The sequence below is a fragment of the Corvus hawaiiensis genome, chromosome 6 (assembly GCF_020740725.1).
Source record: "Corvus hawaiiensis isolate bCorHaw1 chromosome 6, bCorHaw1.pri.cur, whole genome shotgun sequence".
Classification (NCBI taxonomy): domain Eukaryota; kingdom Metazoa; phylum Chordata; class Aves; order Passeriformes; family Corvidae; genus Corvus; species Corvus hawaiiensis.
The window spans coordinates 17,756,501-17,776,718 of record NC_063218.1 but is presented as its reverse complement, the minus strand read 5'-3'; the positions used below and the strand labels follow the sequence as shown (position 1 = coordinate 17,776,718).

The window sequence follows — 20,218 nt, the reverse complement described above, 5'->3', positions numbered from 1 at the left end:
GTTGTAGTGAGTTGGGGGATAGTCTCTTCTGTCATGTTTCTAGTGAAATAACAAGAGGAAATGGACTTAACTTGCACCAGGGGAGGTTCAGATTAGATATCAAAAAAAAAATTGTCACTGAAAGTGATTAAGCATTGGAAAAAGTTACCCAGGGAGGTGGTGGGGTCACCATCTCTGGCAGTGCTCAAGAGACTTCTGTGTGTGACATTTAGGTATGTGGTTTAGGAGTCATTGTGGTGGTGCTGGGTGGACTCAATGATCTTGAAGGTATCTTCCAACCTTGATGATTCTGTGATTCATATAATCCATTTTATAGGCAAGTTTTGCAGCATATGTAACGCCCAAGTCAATAGAAGGCTGCAGAACAAGAGCTAACAAAAGATTTCCTGTGAAAAGGATGGCACTTTGAGGAAGGAAACTGTTTATTTAGTGCTGCTAGAACTTATGGTCAGAAAATAGAAAACCCCTGAAGTTCATCCATTAGCAGCTGAAGCCCTGACAGCTTTTCTACTGCTATATGAATAGTAAATCACCTGCTGTCACCATCTGGATCTCAGTTCCTGGAGGAAGCCTGCTAGCCCCAGGAGAAGGTGGGCATTCATCATGATCATCCTCTTTCTGACACTCCCTGGGCCCCTCACAGACCAGTGCTGGAGACAACTTCTGTGCATCTCTTGCCAAATGTAGTCAGAACAAGCCTCTGGAACAGCTTAAATAGCAGCAACATGAGAAGGAAGCAACATAGTTTGACAGGATCTTTATTTTCAGAGATTTGAAATGGAACAGGTTCTTCCTACCTGCCTCTTTATCAAGAAAGCCCACCACTTTCTGGGGAAGAGTTTTAAATGCAGAAATTCATTGCGTCTTTGAAATGTGATCTGTTAATGCACTCAATTTTAGGAGGAAGGAAGAAAGGCTCACATTTACAGTGCAGAACCAAAAATAGCATTCTTTGCTTTCAGGATCTCACTGCCACTCCCTGTGCAATGCAGTGAGCAGCTGCAGAAGGTACCAACCACAGAATACCTTCATCTGGGCAAGGGCAGTTGTGTAAGGAAAGGTTTAGATGTGTTGTTTCACAGAAGGATTGCCACTGCCCGATAAGGAACACAGTCACAGGATACCACAGGTAGAGTGCAACTTGATTCAATTGCCCATCAGAAAGCTGGGAAAAGAAAATATCTGCCATTTGCAAACCCAAGTAGTGCAGGGGAAAGGAGGGCAAGTCACGTTCCCCTGCATTCACAGGGTTCAGATTATCTACTCATTACGCTTCCCAAAATATTGCTTCCCACAGCACTCTGCAATGCAGTCTACAAAAGTGGAAGTAATCTGGGCTGCACAGTTGACTTCAGCTCTGATAGAACACTTGGTTGTGTTATGTGTAACGCTCATGTTATTGTCAGTGCGCCAGCAAATGTCATTGCTTTTTCTGGGAATATACCATGTCAGAAAATTATTTGGGGTAGGATTTTAATTTTCCATTGGGTTCAGCAGCAGCTGAGTGCTTTCCTCACCGCATGTCAGTAGATCAGACAAGTCCATCCTTCTGCTTCCCATCAGCACGTGGCACAACAGCTTCCAGTCTCAGCAGTTGCAGCTCCCCCATCCGTGAGTTAAACCAGCATTTGTGTTATGGCCTTTTTTTGCCTCTGCTATGCAGCACTATGACTTTTCAGGTTTTAACAACAGTGACAGGAGTCCTCAGCATCCTGTCACAGCATTGCACTGTGAAATGTCTTTTCGGCAACTCCAAGTTTCAGGCTGATGAGTTCAGCAGCCCAGTTCCCGTGGTGTTAGAGGTGCTGGGTCAGTACCCCACTGAGCAAATCTGAAGACCCCATTGGACCAGACTCCAACTAAATCCAGGATGGACAGACAGACAGTCCCAGCTCCAGAAGCTAAAACCTGGAAAACCAACCCAGATGCCTGCCCACCTCACTTACCTGTTGGAATGTCCTTTGGGGAAAATTCCCTGATATGACACCCCTTTAAACACTTCACATGTCCAAGTCTCAGCTCTTTGCTCATAAAACCAGCATGGCATAGTTCCTTCATCTACACGGAGTTGTGAAATTAATTATAAATGGATTTGAGTTCATTATCTGAGAGGAGCTATAGAAGTGTGACTTATTTTAATAATGCATAAGTAATAATTTATTTAACATTTCTCTGTATTCCTCACCAGGTTCCTGAACCTGACTGTGCACTTTCCTGCTCTGTCTGCAAGTTCTCTCATGAAAGCTGACAATAAGCTTCAAACTTTTTTGTTGATGGTTTTTTTTTAGGGTAATGAGATTCTGTGTCACAGTCATTAAAGTTGTGGCACCTGTTCTGTTAAAAAATCAAGTTTAAATGGAACAGGATATGACAAGAAATTAAAAGAATCAAACAACTACTTTGTAAACACAATTTGCTAAATCCAGTAACTAGAATTAGTCTTATTTCTCCACAGTGAGTTTATGCTGTGATGTGGCACATTTGTTTCAAGGCTACAGAGTCTGGATGGAGTAAAATGGAAGTTCAAACACCGAATGCTGTGTGCTGCTCTCTCTGCAGAATCAACCTGTGTTTCAAAATGACACAAAAATACAGCAAATGTTTATTTAGACTCCATTGAACTATACAAAAGGAAAATATTTTTCCAGGAGAAAAGAAAGAAATAACAATGTGTCCTCCCTAAAATCTGCATTGCAGGGATACACATCTGAGGTGAGGCAGGCAAATATTCGGAGGCTGAGGCTGGTGAAAGCTGGTGGGCTTTGCCAAGTCAAGCACAGAAAGTCCTGAGTCAGCCTCGCCTCCAAAATCAGGCAACTGTAAATAGAAAGCTCTTTGGATCTATGATATTCTCGGTATTCTGGAGCTTTCTGTCTCTGTAACAGCAAGAAACATCCTGTAGATTTGGTTTCAAATGAAATCTGCGTTTGTTTTCTAGCTGAGGGCAAATGACAGCCCCTGGGGAACACCAAGATACCATTGGGTTTGTGGGGACTATGGCTTGCTGTGCCAGGCACAAGTGTAGGAGGGACTGGTGGCCATCTAGGCTTTAAATCCAGGTAAGGAGAAGCGTGTGTACCATTCCTTGGGTTTAGCCTTCCCAGGGTTTAGGCTTCCTCATGAAGATGCACTCACTAGGGGTGTTTGTATCTCCATGACTTTTGCTTGGCAGCACCCGCAAGAGCCAAGAAGCTGCAGGTTTCAAGGGAAGCAGTACCAGAGTCCAAGAAAGAAACAATGATAAGAGGTTTCTGTTACTGGGAGACAATTATTCAAACTGCTTCTTGCAGGGAGGGTATCTCGTTATCCTCTGTCAAAGACTTTGAAGCAGAAAGACACCTTACTTGGGCTTCAGCTTCCCCATTAATGGGGTTAAACAGGGAACAGGAACAAGGAGAGGAGGATAAAGGAGCACAGCCAAACTTCATGAGGTTACTCCAGCTGGTGCGAGAAGCTGTCCAAAGAAATCACTTATTGAGGTTGATGTAATAATGTAACAGGAGCTGTTAAAAAAATGATTGTGTTACAAACATCTTGTGCGAAAGGATAATGCTTTTGAAAATATTTTCTAAGCTTATAAACTGTTCAGAGCACAACTGCAGTGCTGGAGATAGGAAAAGCAAACCACTGACTGGAGAACTGAAGGTCGCACTGGAACTCATTGGGAAGTAATTTTAATTTATTTACTAGTAGGAACAAAGTGAGAGACAGTGTTCTGTGCAGCTTTTGACTGTGGAGGGATTTTTCTTCTGCTGGACTCAGGGAAGGCATCATTTCTGTCATTAAATCTCCGGTTTAGACATATGGACTTGCTGCTTCTGCCTTTTAGCCTTTCTCCCAAAAGGACTGCAACCACCTTTCTCTGTTTCTATGCTCTTCCTTACCTTCACCCACAACAGGGACCTCTTACACAGCTCAGGAAGCACCATGGTGTATTACTCAAGGGGTATAGCCTTTCACAGCTGGCGCCTGAGTAGCAACCTCAGGACAAAAAACCAATAATAACTATAAAAACCCAAAACCAACCAAACAAAAAAAGCAGAAACAACCTAGGAAAAAAAAAATGCAGCAAAAAAGAAAATAGCAGCCGTTGCCTTAAGAGTATTTTTCTTCCATGTAAGTGTAATCAGAGCTGCAACACCGTGTTCCCTGGCAGCCTCCGGACACTGGTAACTAAACCCGGCGTATAACCCTGCCATTGGTTCTGCCAGGGATGGCAGAGGGCTAAGCAAGGGTCAAAAGTTTATGAGAGGCTGTGTCTGTGCTGACACGTGGAGGGGAGCATGTTCCCGCAGCACACACGGCTCTCCATGCGCTCGAAAGGTCACTGCAGCCGCCAGGCTGAGCGCAGCGCGGCGGGGAAGAGGCTGGGCGGGAGCTGCACCGGGAAGGGGGGAGCAGGAAAGTGGCATGCGAGGGGACCAGAGGGGGCTTCTGTGGGAAAGGGGCTGGTGGGAGACGGGAAGACATGGAGGTGGGACACGGAGAGACAGAGAGGTAATAATGGCAGAGGAGACTCACAGCCTGGGCTGACAATAGACTGGTCTCACACAGGCAGATGTTATGCTTGGCAGGGCTGAGGAGGGGACTTGTTCGGTTTCCCAAGACTGGGAAAAGGTCAGTAGGACAGAGATCATCATACTAACAATATTTCTTAAGTAATTGTTTCCTGTCTGCAACCATTTTGGAAAGGAATAAAGAGAGCATGATGCAGGGAAGCAAGCTGCACAGTAGCTGCTGTACCATGAGGAAGGAGCCACTGCTCTCTGCTGCTTTTGTGTCCAGAAACACCCCACACCAAACAGAGAACCTGTTCAAATGCTAAGACAAACCCGGGCAGCTGGGCCTCGGCTGTCTGCAGTAACCCACAGGCTGTGACCTCCAGAAAGTATTCCAGCTGTGCCAGACACTCTCTTCACACATAAAAACCTGGCAATAAAAGCTTTGACACCAACGATTGCAATGGTGAGATGAAGACAAGATGCATTTGGGAAGGCATCCCCCTCTCCTGTAAAGAGACAATACAGAAATGCCCAGTTTTATCCCACCCTTGGTTTTTGTACTTCCTTACCTCCAAGCAAATGCAGTGCAAGCTAGAAGTGCCAGCCCATGACACTGACATCACCTTTTCTTTGTGCATTAAGTCTTAAGTATACGAGACTTGCAGAAGAATCAAAGTCTTCACTATGTTGAAATGAATTTCAGTCTCATCTTTGGCTTCATTTCCTGTGGTATTAAATAAATCTTCCTACTAATACCAGAGGAGCAATGGAAGGCAGAATCTGCATTATCTGTATCTAAGAGAAGAAAAGGAAGATTAGTTATCGACCTGATTGATCTCAGTGTTATTGTTTCATAGCTAGCAGGCTCCATCAGCACATAATTGCCTCCAGCATGGAAGAGCCCTTGACTCAGCTGAGACTGGTACTCCCTGTGCCAGGTACGGACTGCCTACGAGACAGTCCTTGTCCTCATGAGTCATCTAAGTGGATAAAACAGTTCAGAAAGGCAGGGAACAAGCAGATCCCTGAGCACTAGTACTAGACAGACCGTATTTCCCAAGGATATTTTTTCCTAATGTGACTGGTTTTTTGTCACCTTCTACAAGGTGGCCTTGTAGACAAAAGTGCATCCACATTGTATAAAGACATTACAAAGAAAAAACCTCTAAAAAGGCTGACAGCTTACTGCATGAAAACCAAAAGCAGTCTTTGCAGAGCAGGACAGAACAGAAGGCAGAGTGCTAAACTCCTTCAGTTACAGATCACTAAATTTGAAGGAAAAATTAAGAAAAAAAAAGCCAACAAAACACAAACTCCAAATCCTCCTCAGCTCTGAAGAAAACTATCACCCATTGAAAACTGATATTTTAATCTTTACTTTGTCCGAGTCCAGGAGAATAATTTTGGAGTTGCTGAAAGTACAGTAAATAAAATACCAGACAAAGGCAAAAGCACTGGAAGTTGGTGATAACTAAATTCACTCTTAGTCATTTCTATGGGCTTCCTTTGCTGAAATGATGTAGGCTGCACCTAGAAAAAGAACCATTTCCATGAGAATTTGTAATTGTAATTTGTTATAAATATATCATAATATTTACAAATACAAAAAAATATAATTTGTTATAAATACTCCATACTAGGCTCTCCAGCACTTAGTAACAAACACCAATCTGTTATGTACCACAGCCTAATGTTTGTAAATGTGTTATCACTAATTATCACTTTTCGGTGCTAGATATTTCAGTTTTGGGATCAAGTGGGGTATTTAAATGATTCTTGAGTACCACGGTGAGGAGCACTGTACAAATGCTTGTGATCAGATCAGGGATCTCAATGAAAGAAGAGAGAAAGAAAGGTCTTTGGCTTAATTACAGTGGCACTAAGCAGCCCCTGCAGTGTGGGGCTGGAGAGCAAGGACAGGCTTTAGCACCTACCAGCAATGCTGCTCAGTGTCTGCAAGGGCAAACGCAGTGGGGTGGGATTAATGGTGACACCCCGGAGCCAGGAACCCGTGTCACACCCACACAGCCCAAAAAGCCCCCTGGGGTCTCCCACGCCTGCAGCATTCATGGTGACAGGGTAAAATATAAGATACACCACCATGAGTGCACAGTAAATTTTCTTGGCCATTGTTAAATATCTAATCCCAAGATCTGCTTTCTGACAGTTTTACACTAGGCAGGTCCCTTTCTTTTCATGAGACCATTCTGAGGTTTTTGCATATGAGGACAATTAAATATCACTCTCTGTACCTTGTAATGACCAGGGGTGCAGCCTGTAGTTCACAGAACCCATGATACTGAAGTCTCAGAGACCTTCTGCATACCTCAATTTCTCTACCTGTGAAACAGAGCTGAATATATTTGTGTCCATTTGGAAATTTAATGTCTCTAAACTGAAAGTACTTGGAGATTTTTCAAGCAAGCCTTACAAGTGTGAAATTTTTGAAAAATCAAATTTAAAAAAAAGTAAAATAAAGTAAAATCAAATCCTCAGCTTCTTTTTGTCAGCATGTCAAGTTTAATCATGAAGCATCAGCAGCATTTTACCATACTTACATAACAATGTGTTTATTAATTTATCCAGCAGGCTAACTCATGTTCCCATTGAGGAATATATAATCCTTAGCTATTATTTAGAACCTTTCATCCACAGATGTCAAAATACTTTACAAATGCTGCAGTGCCTTTTGTCAATGCATAACTTTTATTAACATCAGTGGAAAAAGGATTAAGCCAAACATGTTTCCTTGAAATAAATATTTATTAAGAAATTACCTTGTTTGTTCCACCTCACTGTCTTTCAAACGTGAGTGTCATCATAGCATTCACTGTTTACCCAGGGGCAGTGACTCATCCCTGCTCCGAAGGCGCTCTCAGAGGCCAGCAGTCATCTTTGTCAGAGCACAGGGAGCACTGGAGGAGTGACTGTATCCCGCTGCCCATTTCCACTGACCGCAGCCTGCACAGCAAACAAAAGCACAGACGTAAATTAATCACACAATTGCATTAGTGCCCTCTGAACCAGCACACTCAGCTAGTCCTCCTCTGAACTCTGCTGCACTGAAAAGACCTTCAGCTGGATTATGCTTAAGCAAAAGCATTAGCATTGAGTGCAAAGCAGCACTCTGTTCCCTCCCACACGGACTCTCGTTAACCTAACATTGCCGCAGAGCCTTTGCTGTGCTGGCAGCGCCTCTGAATGCTGGGATGTGAAATAGTTTGGGGTTCGTATGCCTTCTTTTAGATCAGTATCTGACAGCCAGCAGGCAGCCCAGTGGCTGAGAGGACATGTCAGTGGTGAGCAGCTAACCCAGCAGCACGAATCCCCTCCCCCAGAGCATCACTGCTCTGCAATCGCTTGGTGCTGCTATTTCTGCCCAGCAGGTGAAAATACACCTCACAGCCAGCCTCATGTAGCCCAGATGATTATCCTCTTGCCCTGCCTTGGTGTCAGGATGAGGGCAGCAGGCCCTTAGGTATTCTGTTGGGTAGCCATAGATGGGCTCTGCTGAGGTGTACTGGGACTCTGAAACACCTCCCAACAGGATTACTGCTAGACAGTAGGTTGAGGAGGGGAATACTCCAAGGCAGAAATGTCAAGAAGGGGTGATAGAAATCTGATTTTCACCCCTGAAAGGCATTTCTCTGTAACCTAAGATTAATGTCAATACAAACCCGGTATTCAGAGCTCAGCACCCACTTTGGACTTTAACATCTGAGCCATCCTTTTCAGAACAGGCAATGGACTTGTTCTCTTAAAGCATAGACAATACTAAAATTGTTGTTACAATCTCTAGAAAATGTGGATGATTTTTCCCCGTTCTTCACTCAGCAACACTGCTACTGGTTTGAAATTAAATCAATCTAAATTTTATCCTGCCCTCAGGACAGCAGTTATCTGTACTAGCTATGCCAGGCAGTGGATGCATGGTTCATGGGGATTAAACTGAAGAGATTCCGATTTCTAATCCAAGTGCAGAAGTGAGATAAGCATGGAGATGTACAGCCATGTACCAAGGAAGCTATTTTAGGCATGGGCAGTAGCAGAACATCAAAAACCTCAGTACCAAGAGCTTAGGGGCTTGTGACTTCTGAGTGTGCAGGACACAGGCAATGGTCATGGGGCTACTGAACGTGAATGCTGCTGTCATTGTGAGAATATGGGCTGGGTCACTGGGCTGCAGCTCAGTAATGCAGACTCGAGGAATTCAGCTCAGGTGTGAAGCATGGGGTTGTCTCTTTGAGCCATACTGAATCACAGAAATTGCTGTGTAGACTTACTTGATGCAGCAAGAATTCTGTTTAATGATAGATTTTTTGCAACATCTCTATTGTGAAGGGAAGACTGATCTCTTAAGCCCTCATGTCACAGGGGTGCCTGGTGTCTGTCACAGCAGAATGAGATTTAATTCAATTCTAAAATTTTCTTTCCACTGCAGATGTTGAAGGTGCAATATAGAAAGTGCAACACAAGTCAACAGTCTGTTACTCAAATGCTTTTGATCCCCATTTCAATGCAGTTTCAGCCTACATCAATATTGACCTAAGAAAGGTGGTTTATTTCAGCAACAGGTTTATCTGTTTATTAATAGATAAACTGACAACTGAGGCAAGAAAATATAACTCCAGCAAGACCAACATAGTTGATTTTACTTGTGATATTCAGTGTTGCCTTTGAAAGATTTTAAAGCAGTGTAACTGGGCCTCTGGAGCTTGCCAGCTCTTATTAACCTTGATCAGCAGGAAGGCAGGCAGGCAGAACTAAGAGGCCCTCATGATTCAACGTGACAGAATCTGACCTCTGTGTTTGCCTCCTGTGCAAATTCATGCAGAACAAACTAATGCTTAAATGCTGCATCTCTATTAGAGACATGGAATTCCAAACACAGCCAATTCTCCCTGAGCTGCTCCCAGAGCCCAAATCCCAGAGTGGGATGATGCAAGCTAAAAATGCAAACCCCACCCGGGCCAGGCACCCTGGGTCTGTAGGAAACTTGTGGTCAATGGGCACTGATTGATTCCACCAGGATAGCCTGTATGGATCTGGAAGCAAGAGGAATTTCATATGCTGCCCACAGCGCTGTGGGCGAGAAGCTGCTACCCTGCCCAGGCCAGAAAGGGCTGTAGCTACAAGACAGCAGAGATGGGCACACATGGGGTGCCAGAGGCTTTTGTGAAGGGCACAGGGTACAGAAGGGAGGGTGGAGGAGGGATGAAGAGGGCTGCAGCACTGTCTCCTCGCCTCCTCGCTTTGCCGGGAGGGCAGAGGGACACGCACAGGGAAGCACCCGACAGCGTCCCCACCATCCTGCAAGGGGCCCAGAGGAGTTGCCTGCAATGGCTGGTGCCTAGAAAGGAGGAATATTTTGGCACCATGACTTAATCAGAAGGGCCAATGGCACAGGCTGTCTCCACTCCCGCTGCAGCGAGTGGCACCCGGCGCTGTGGGGCTGGCAGCCGCTGATGCAAGGAGAGGCAGCAAGCAGCCAGCAGCACCAGCCACGGAACGGGAGCCCTGCCGGTCCTGGCGTCTCTCCAGAGAGAAGCGAAGCAAAACAAAAGAAAAAGTGACTCCCTGTGATTCAGTCTTTGACTTGTCCTAAAATAAACAATTCTCTAAGGCTCACAAATCACACATTAGAAAAGCCCCTGCCAACCAAAAAAGCATATATTTGTCTCCCTTGAATGCTCCACTATGCTTTCAACAACTAAAACCTGGAATAAATTTTCACTGCTTTTCTTTTGTGAACAGTAAATCCCTTCCTAAAACATGTATAAACTCAGAATGGGCAGCACTTTTTAGAAAAGAGTTTAAAAAAAAAATTATTAATGTTTTTTTCTGCATTGTATTTCATATGACATTATCATATTAAATTCAGTCCCATATGAAACTGTGGCATTTCATACTTACCTGGGTGTTCCTGCTTATTTTAAATCAACACACTGTTTTATAGGTTTTAATGTTAAAGTGGGAGCTAAGGTTTGCTTTGATCTACTGACTTTTCTGATTGAGCACATTAATGCTCCAGACTGACCTGAAGATTAAGAAATAATATGTAATTCTATTCCTGGAACTGTGAAACATCTTTGCTCTTTGCACAACTTTTAATTTTTTACACAGAAAGGCATAAGCCTATATTTTTTTCCAAATCACCATTGTTTCTGCTATATATATATTATTACTAAACATGCCAGAGAGATATAAACAGAGAGAAAAAAATCTTGTTTGTCTTTAATTAAGAACATTTTTTGAAGCACTTATACAATGGTAATGTCAAAGGTTTCACACTTGTACTTGATGATAGCAGATGTTGTACAAATAACAAGGTAGAATCAACCCCTGTAGAGAAAGAATAGGGCTTATTAAGAAGCAGGAGGGACATGGAGTTGTTTTTGAAACTGGGGCCTTTCCATTTTCCAATATGCCCCATTTTTTCCATCCCTAAGGGTGTGACTGTAGCTCCCAATCAGCTCAGGTTTTGGGGAGAATTAACACCTGCACCGGGAGCCTCTGCAAAGGCAGGAATATGTGCAGAAAACTTACACAGTCACAGCTGAAAAATGGGACAAGCTGGGTAATATATTCACCATCTGTGGTACAAATAGAAAACACTGAAGACCACATCTAAATTTTCTGCCTGAAAATGACCGTGGGTGAGCATTTGGCTCACGTTTAAATGCAGAACCATGAGCTTTTTTCTCCTCCTCCTCCTCCTCCTCCTCCTTCTTCTCCTCAGGTAAAAGCTATCAGCTGGTGCTGCCAGTTATCTGTGCTGCCCACATCCCAGTCAGTGGCCTCCATGTTATCAGGCTGTCCTTCGTTTTTCACCATGTGCTTGCATTTCACCCCTCCTGCCTGGTGCCTGGGACGTGGTGCCAGTGGGCCAGAGCACTTGCACAGAGCCAGCGGACAAAACATGGGGCCTCTGGGACACCAAGGAACATCCTCTAAAGCATGGCGACACTGGGTCCCTGAATTTGGGCAATGATTGCCACACTGTCTTGAAACAGCTGTGCAATTTCTGGCTCTTTCTTATCCAGATGCCACATTTTATCCAGAGATGGCTGCAGCTTGATTCTGGATGGACTGAATCCCAGCATCTCACACAGACAAGCATCTGCCTAACCCTTCTTTCTCATTTAATTGCAAGCCCTCCACAAATGGGCTGAACCCTACAAACAGTGACTGCATTGGAAAGGAGCGGTGAGTACTCAGTGGATCCTTGGCTCAGGCACAGCACCTACATCTCTGAGTTGGTATCTCCATGTGAAAATCAGAGTCTCCAGTTTCCACAGAGACAATTGTCAAAAATACTTGTTTATTGATTATTCTCTTATTTACCTGACATTCCTTGTAATTATCTCATGCTATTCTTATTTATTTCATTTTGTTTTCGTTGTAAGTGTAATTAGCAGCAAAGCTGCTAGCAACACCTTAATGTTTCTGTGGATATTGGAAAGAATAAAATGGTCTTAATTTTTAAAGAAATCCTGGCAGCACTGATGTATCTGCTACTACAGATGGAAATATATGTAACTTGCCAAGAGAGCATGAGTAACTTAATTTTTTTAAATTAGTAATTCTAGCATGGGTCAGAGCTGTCATGCCTGACTGACAGATTGTAGCCCATTGCTTTCCATCAGAGGACAAGGCTGGGTTTCTGATGTTTATAGGGGACACTACTTTATGTCTGTCCAAACCTTTTCATATCTGAGCTTCAAACCAGCCAGTCTGCAAGAGCAGTCCAGGGTTAAGATATCCAAGTACTCTGCACACAAGGTAAAAAATGGGAGTAGGGCTAGAGAATCTAGTCTGGGATGATCAAGCAAATATTTCAGACCCGGTAGCATCTGTATATGGAGCTATACCACAAATGCAAATAACTTCAAAATGAATTACAGATCTTTGCATAATAATTGCATTTTCACAGAGATGAATAAGGGCAGGTTTTCCAATGATAACTTTTGTTGTGGTTTCACCCCAGCTGGCAACCAAGCCCCACAGAGACACTCACTCACTCCCCCCACTAGCAGGACTGGGGAGAGAATTGGAAGGATAAAAGCTGGAAAACTCATGGGTTGAGATACAGACAGTTTAATAGGGAAAGCAAAAGCCACACACACAAGCAAAGCAAAACAAGGAATGAATTCACTACTTTCCATGGGCAGGCAGGTGTTCATCCATCTCCAGGAGAGCAGGGCCCTGTCACATGTAATGGTGACTTGGGAAGACAAACTCCATCATTCCAAATGTCCCCCACCCTTCCTCCTTCTTCCTTCTTCTCCTCACTTTATACACTGAGCGTGGTGCCATATGGTCTTTGATCAGTTTGGGTCACCTGTCCTGGCTGCATCTCCTCCCAATCTCCACACACCCCCAATTTCCTCACCAGTGTGGCAGTAGGAAAGCAGAAAAGGCCTTGGCCTTTAACTCTATGCCAGCCAAACCCAGCACATTCCACCCCTTATTCCAAACCATTTACATCCTGTTCAGGTCCCACACTGTTCAACACAACTTCATTAACCACCCCCACCCTTGCCATTCTTTGATAATTGACAACTTTGACAACTTTTTAGCAGCTCCCATAAGATTATTGTGAATTTCCTCAACAGAGGATGAAGTCAGGTGGAGACACCAATCATAACTGATATTCATTAGAACATCTTTTCTCAATCAAGCTGTTATGCTGAATGGAATCCAGCTGTTATTATGGACACCAGACAACCATCGCTGAGGATATTCAATTACTCCCTTGAGTAATTGAATTGTTCCCAGTTACCTGCTTGGAGCAACATCTGCTTCCTCAGACACAAAGGCACATACGACACACTAGTGGCTTCAGGAAAGCACTTGGGGTCCCTTGTTTCACTAGGAGTGTATTTAAGCCTGTAGTTTTTGTCTGCAAATAGCAGCCACTGCCTTTTCAGACATGCTCTGAGCTATACACCATGGTGAACACTGGTGTCTTCAGGCAGATTCAGCAGCCCTTTTGTGCCCTGAGTTGATTGGTTGTGCAGCCAGTCATGGTAAGAAGCATTCCTATGTACGTGCCCACAGAGTTTCAGTGTTTTCTGATGTTGGCTATTGAAGGTTGCCATAATCCAGATGGATGAGGACGTAGAGATCAAGTTCCTCCTGTAAACTCTGTATTTCCTTGATTTTTGCCTGCCTAAAATCAAAATCCTTCTGTTCTCCTAATTGAAGGAGTGTATTTTGGCAGGGAATATAAATTGCATTTTTGTCTTTGGTTGGACAGTCTTAAAATAACTGTCAGCCTTCGTTCTTTCAGAGACTGGATAGTGTGGGTATTTATAGCAAAACTGGTTTGATGGGTTAAGACTGAAAAATTAGAATCTATATTACATTTCAAAATATTACTGTGCAATTCTGAGATGCTGCCATGGAGACTGCATCATTACTCTGCTTTACATGTGCATTCAGTCACTAGGTCTCCTCAGGCTTTCAGAGCAATTCCACCACAACCCTCTTCCAGCTTCCAACCATGAAGCTTCAATTCCTTCTTCAATGTAAAATAGTCAACAGAGCCATTGCAGTAGCCCAACATTAGCTCTCCAATGGCTCCCCATCTTTGTTCTTCCCCTGCTCTGAACCTGGAGGTCATGATTAGAAAAATACCAACTTCCTTTCATCACCTCCAGAGCACAAAACAAGGGCTGGCAGCAGGGTGCTGCACAGCAAGTCACACATGCTGCCTAGAGAGGCAAATGCATACGGTCTGAGGACAGCAGGAGCACCCTTTTCTGTCTTTTCCAATCTCGCCACTATTTCGCCACAGTTTCCAGACTGAAATTTTGCAGTTGTCTGGAAATAACTTCCTGTAATAAGGGCAGGTACAATCTTCTTTGTTACCTATTTGAACAATATTCACCCTTGATTTCTGGTGAGGTCTTACACACCATCAAACAAAGAGTAAGACATAACATAAAAGCATACAACCTAGAAGTTACTGAACTTCAAAACTATACAATAATCTAAATCATTAGATTATTGTATAGTTTTGTAGTTCAGTAACTTCTAATCTAATCAATTAGGGATTATGGCTCTAATACTGCTGGCAACCTCAATAGTGATTAGGTTAATCACCTACAGCTGACTATCTCAATGAGTTTCCCAAGCTATTTATTTCTGAAAGGTGCCATTTTAGCTCAGTTTTCACAAAATTTATTTTCCGCAGTGGTTTAGCATCACGGTTTAAGAAGTTAGTGCAAATCTCTAAATGCCTGTGGATAGCCATGAAGCTTTTGGTTTTATACCTGCCATTTGAATATTTTTGTAGAGGACTATAACTGCCTAAATCAGTGGAAATGGCCTGGCACACCCTGCAGTATGCTCATGCTTCCCACCCTCACTACTGGGCTGTCTCTGAAGCACTCAGCTGTGCATCAGCTCTCAACAGCCCAACGTGAGTTTCTGATGCAATGGCAGTGGAGGTGCCCTGTAAGAAAACCCTTTCCTCGAGCCGGCACAAAAACAATTTGCTATTAAATGAAGATACTTCAGAGCATGGGTCACTTGCCTAACTGCAGGTAGCAGAGAGAATTTGATAACTGCACCAGTTGTTGCCTGAGCATCCAATATACATCTCTGTGGTGGGGAGAGGCAATGCTGTGTCAGTTGCTCTCAAGCTGTGTCACATCATGTCATGCAGCACACACTGATGTGACCTGGTGCAGTAGGTAATAAGATCTGTGCCAAGCTACTGAATAGAAGGAGATTATTTTAACATGTTGAACACTGCTGTCATGTTGGGCACGTTTCTAAATGCCTTTGTCGTCAAACAAAGCATTGTCTATATGTATGGTTTTTTCCACAAAAAAAGAAAAGCAGCTGGCAATTACTGCCATGGCACTGGAGATTATCACCTGCCCTTAGGGGGTTAGTTGTCCAAATGACAGTATTTATGGTTTTGTCTGGAACCCCTAGATTAGAACTGTGCCACCAAGAGAGACCTCATGAATCATCACAAGTGAAGAACAAGGCATTCAGAGCTGCAATGAGCAATCTCATTATGGTATCTTCTTTCTTCACTCCTAGCCTGTGGATCTGTAGGGGACATGAGACAGAAATCCTAGGGTGTTCAACTGCATTTTGTCCATGAAAATCCCAAAGGAGCCATCTGTTACAGCACAGTTAGGAGATGGAAACTCTTGCTGTTTGGGTGTGTCTTGCACATATGTTGCTTTTGAACTAGGACTGCAGAACAAGCACCTGTAATATGCTTGAAAAGGGAAATTATGAAAATGTGGAATGATGTCCTATTTGTATGTTACCACTTTCTTCAGTATAGCAATCTGGAGTTCAATATATATATAGTATAGTTCAACATATATTGTATAGTTCAATTCTGGAGGACAGAATACCTGGCCTTCCAGCTTTTGGGGATGTTGTTCCTCTGCTGCACCACAGTTGCTTTGTGTATGCAGCATCTCACTGGCATGGAACTTAATTGTCCCACTGCAATGGGATTTAATAAACATTTTCAGTAACCATCCACATACCTTCAGTATCATTAACAAAACCAATACCTGAGAAAAAATTTACTTCTAGCTCCTTCTTGGCAGAAAGAGGAGCATGCTGGGTAGTATTCAGAGCATGAATACAGTGTGGTCACGTTCCAAATGCAACCATATGCACCCCAACATGCTCAATGTGCAGTGTAGTTTTCATTTTTTTCGGCTTTGACCCACTTTTTACACAAACAGAAAAAACCTGAGCCTCTCCTGTGCCCAAACACACATGAGAAAAAGAACAAATTCTGCTTAGATGAACTGCATTGACATGACAAAGTCATTGTTGTCAGCCCCATAACTCTGGGGACTGGGGGGGGATTCCTCACTTGCACTTTTTGTCTAGCATTTACTAGACATTCTTAGCACTTTAGACAGTTCAGAGACTCAGCAAATTTCACAAGATATAGGCTCCAGAGCATCTGGGAGGAAATCCACCGAGAAAACTCTGGCCCAACATCTCCTAGCTGACGAGATGCATGAATTTGTTGTGAAACCCCAGAGGCCAGAGTAGGAGGACATCAAAGTGGACAGTGCTGCTTCAGTGCTGACCCAACAGCACAAGCCCTGATGCAAATCTAATCAAATCAACTCAAGGAAAATACCTATCTCTTTATAGAAGGTACAAGGTCTATCCCACATTCTGAAGATCAGTCACTGTCTGCAGACATGTCCAGAAATTATGCCTATTTACTTAGGCAGAACACTGATTGTGGAATCATTGGGACACAGCATTACTACTGATAAGTATCAAAAGAATTTGCATCCTAGATATGTCATTGCTAAAAAAATGTATCCCTGTTATTTCCTTTAATGCCATCTTGCAGATGGACACAGCTGATAGCTGATAGCTTCTCTTGGACTGTGCTGCAAGGTCAGGGAAATCACCAAGCGCAAGGAGCTCAGGACGTGACACCTTTCTTGATTTCCTGCTCAAAATAAAGCTCTAGGGCATCTAAGAGCTCCTGCTCCTGCTAAGCTTTTGCTACTGTTGTCAGATAGTCTAAAAAATCTCTTTGTAGCCTTGAATTATGATCATCAAGAAAAAAGTACTGCCTAAAGCTGCAGCTTTGTGATGATGGGTACTGGTGCTGTACAGAAGTGCTTTCCACATACTTCAAGAAATACACATAACTCACCTTCTCTTCTGGGCAAGGTATAAAGAACATTCAATATTTACTGCTGGAACTTCCATCTACATCAGTGCCTTTTTCCACCAGGAGCATCATACTTCAACTGTGTTGCAAAGGGAAGAGGAAGCTTTTGTGTAGCAGCCGTGAACTGCCCAACATATGCACATTACTGTGCATGTTTCATGGATTCAGAATGAGCAAGACATTTTCTCCATGACTTCAAACATCAGGAAAACTGTTCAAAATTTTCTGCTGATAAAGAAAACCTCTGTGAAGTATACATGCAAGCTGATATGACTTCTCCAGGTTAGCACATCATGCTCAGTGTCCCTTTAGAGCACAGCAAAACAACAGTCCCCACTGCCAACCTCTTCACCTCCTAGAGAACAGCACAGCTGAAAGATGACTGCAGCCAGCTACCAGTGCAGCTAACTCCTTTCTTATTCCTTCTTTCATGGATAGTTTCCCTTAAAACAGCACAGGGAGGATTTTACAATTGATCATCCTCATGAGACAGTCTTTGAAAGAGGAACAATATTTTTCTTAATGTGATTGTATAACATGACTTGAATATTTTTGACAGTGAAATAAGCTTACCTAATAAAGTGGGTGCTGTGTTGACTCTTCTTTCCTCTTTCCTCAAAGGTAGGAGTATGCACAGTACAGAGAGAAGGTATTTGCTGCTCTTCTTGGTTTTCAGAAATACAGTGCTTAAAAAGACCTATCCACTCATGTAGTCTTGTTTGTCTCCACCTACAGATAACTACACCATACCAGCTTATTCAGTGCTGCAAGGATGGCAGGCAAAGCAAGATCAAAGAAATTAATTCAGCCTCTTCAGCTTTCAGGGTAAAGTCTGATACCTGGTAGAATTCATTCCTTGCCAGCAGGACTCACATGTAGAAATGTGCATGTGAAACAGAGGCTTACTGGGGCATTAGAGTTCCTGGGCAATGCCCATGGCCATCAAATTACTGCCAAAAAGCACTAACCACCAAGTTTCTATGCTGTTTAGCTCTCTATCCTGGAACAAGGGTGCAGGCATGAAGACCTCAGTTAATGCCAGTTTTTCCCTAGTTTCTTTCCGTACGTATTTGACAAGTCATTTTGATGTCATCTAGTCAAGTAGCAGTCAGTAATAACTGACTTTGAAGAACTTAGACACACAGCCTAGCTTTCATAATCCTACCATAGTTTCTGATTTGCTAAAGGAAGCTTATGCAGAGGTGGTTTCAGGCATACTTTTAAATATTCTAAACATTTTTATCGATGATTCATCCCATTTGCCTTGGAAAGTTGTTTTTTTTTTTTTGCCAGAGGGCATGGTTTTAAGTCTGTTACATTATTCATCTGCAACGTCAGTTGACAGTGCTCCCAGCCAGGTAAAGCATGAGAACTAACTGGCACATGAACTGTAATGCTTAAGCAGGATCATTTCAGTATGGGAAGATTCAGACATGACATAAGGAGTAAAGAGTATGTCTGAGAGTTCCTTACTTACAAGGACTTTAGTGACAGTCTCAGCATGTCCCATCTCTCAAGAAAAAAATAAATTTTTTGTGTTTGTCTAGAATTAATTTCCTGACCTGTCACTCAGTAACTATTCCTGGTTCCACGACACTTTAGCATGACAAACACACCAGAACACGTGATTTTTGAGGTGTACAGCTCTAGCTAGATGTTAAGCACTGCATAAGAACTTTCTGAGAGACAAAGCTTTGGTCCAGGCACCAGAGAGCACATACATCTTCATGAAATATAAAATCAGTATTTGGATTTCCCAGCTGATCTGTTACAATCAGAGTTTGTATTTCTCCTAGAAATCCAGATGGACATCCAGATGAGGAATTAAGTCAATTCAGACCATGTTTACTGCCTATAATTCCAAAGAATGAAAATTATACAGGGTGATATTAAATTTTCTTTCTCTTCCCTAGTACCATAAAAAGTGGTGCTCCCTGAAGGAAACAAGGGAAAAGCATCAGTCCTGTTTGACTGAGAGGTCAACAGTCTCTCTGTCACTGGGCAGTAACACGACAGGAGAGTAAGTCCTTCAGAATCAGGGTCAGGAACAACAACACAAACCTGGAACCCTTCTAATTTCTTAACCTGACTCACCCCTACAGCTTCAGGCATGGTTCACATAGGACTGCTTTCCTTGCCCTTGATAAGTCAGAATAATTTCACAAGACGGCCTTACGAAGCTTCTTTGATTTTTCTTTTACCATACCTTCATCAGGGCCCACCCTCATGGTCTGTAGCATGAATAGCACTTCTACTGTATCTGAAGCACTGGATTCGGTTGCTTAAACATCTACAGACCTTGGGAAACAAGGACTATGTCTATGGAGTCAAATGGAGGCCAGGCAGCATGTCCTAGGAAATGTAAAATGGTATTAGAAATCTAAGTCTAGAGTGTTGAATCCTGCCCATAGACACATAGATATCAACAAGGTACTTGCTGTAAAACTTCCTCTACTTCCTCTATTTATCCATGACAGTTAAGCTGCACCACTTCTTTGGAAACAGTTAAAGCTTGAAAAGACAAGACCCCAAGGGGAAAGAGTCTTCGAATAGATAAAAAATTTATAGGTTAAATAAATGCCCTGACAGTGCTCCCTAACTTATTTGAATTTATGCATATGTCATATCCATACTATGGCAATTATAGGAACACATAACAGAATAACAAGGCTGAAATCGACACAGGAGTACTTTTCACTAAAATGCTGAGAATTCCTTTATACCTGTTTTTTGACAAGGTTTTTTGTGGGGTTTATTTGTGCTGTGTTGGTTTTTTTTTTAAGAAAAGGGAAAAATATAAACACAGCAGAGTCATCAGAGAGGATAAAATAAAGCTGAAGGTGAGATCAAGTGGTTATGGCATGAGTTGGTGTGTGAGACAAGCCTGTCTCAGGTGTGGTGCTAGCAAAGATGAGAAATGATACACAGGTACAGTGAAGGGATTTTTTTTTTAATAACAGGATAAAAATATAAGTGATAATAGAGGTAACAGTCACTAAGAGGACTATTCTCAAAGTTAAACTTGCAT

General features: G+C 42.9%; 1 long non-coding RNA gene across 5 annotated transcripts in view; it reads right to left on the bottom strand.

Moving 5' to 3' along the window:
* Positions 1-742: 742 nt before the first annotated feature.
* Positions 743-20,218, bottom strand: part of LOC125328068 — a 28,439-nt gene continuing 8,963 nt past the window's right edge. The window contains exons 1-3 of one of the 5 annotated variants that reach the window (XR_007204522.1): positions 17,764-18,254; positions 5,072-7,463; positions 743-3,503 (exon numbers count right to left, since the gene is read on the bottom strand). This is a non-coding gene — a long non-coding RNA (uncharacterized LOC125328068). Of the gene's footprint in view, positions 3,504-5,071; positions 7,825-17,763; positions 18,255-20,218 lie in introns of those variants that run through there. The other 4 variants (XR_007204524.1, XR_007204521.1, XR_007204523.1 and 1 more) reach the window with 4 other exon arrangements.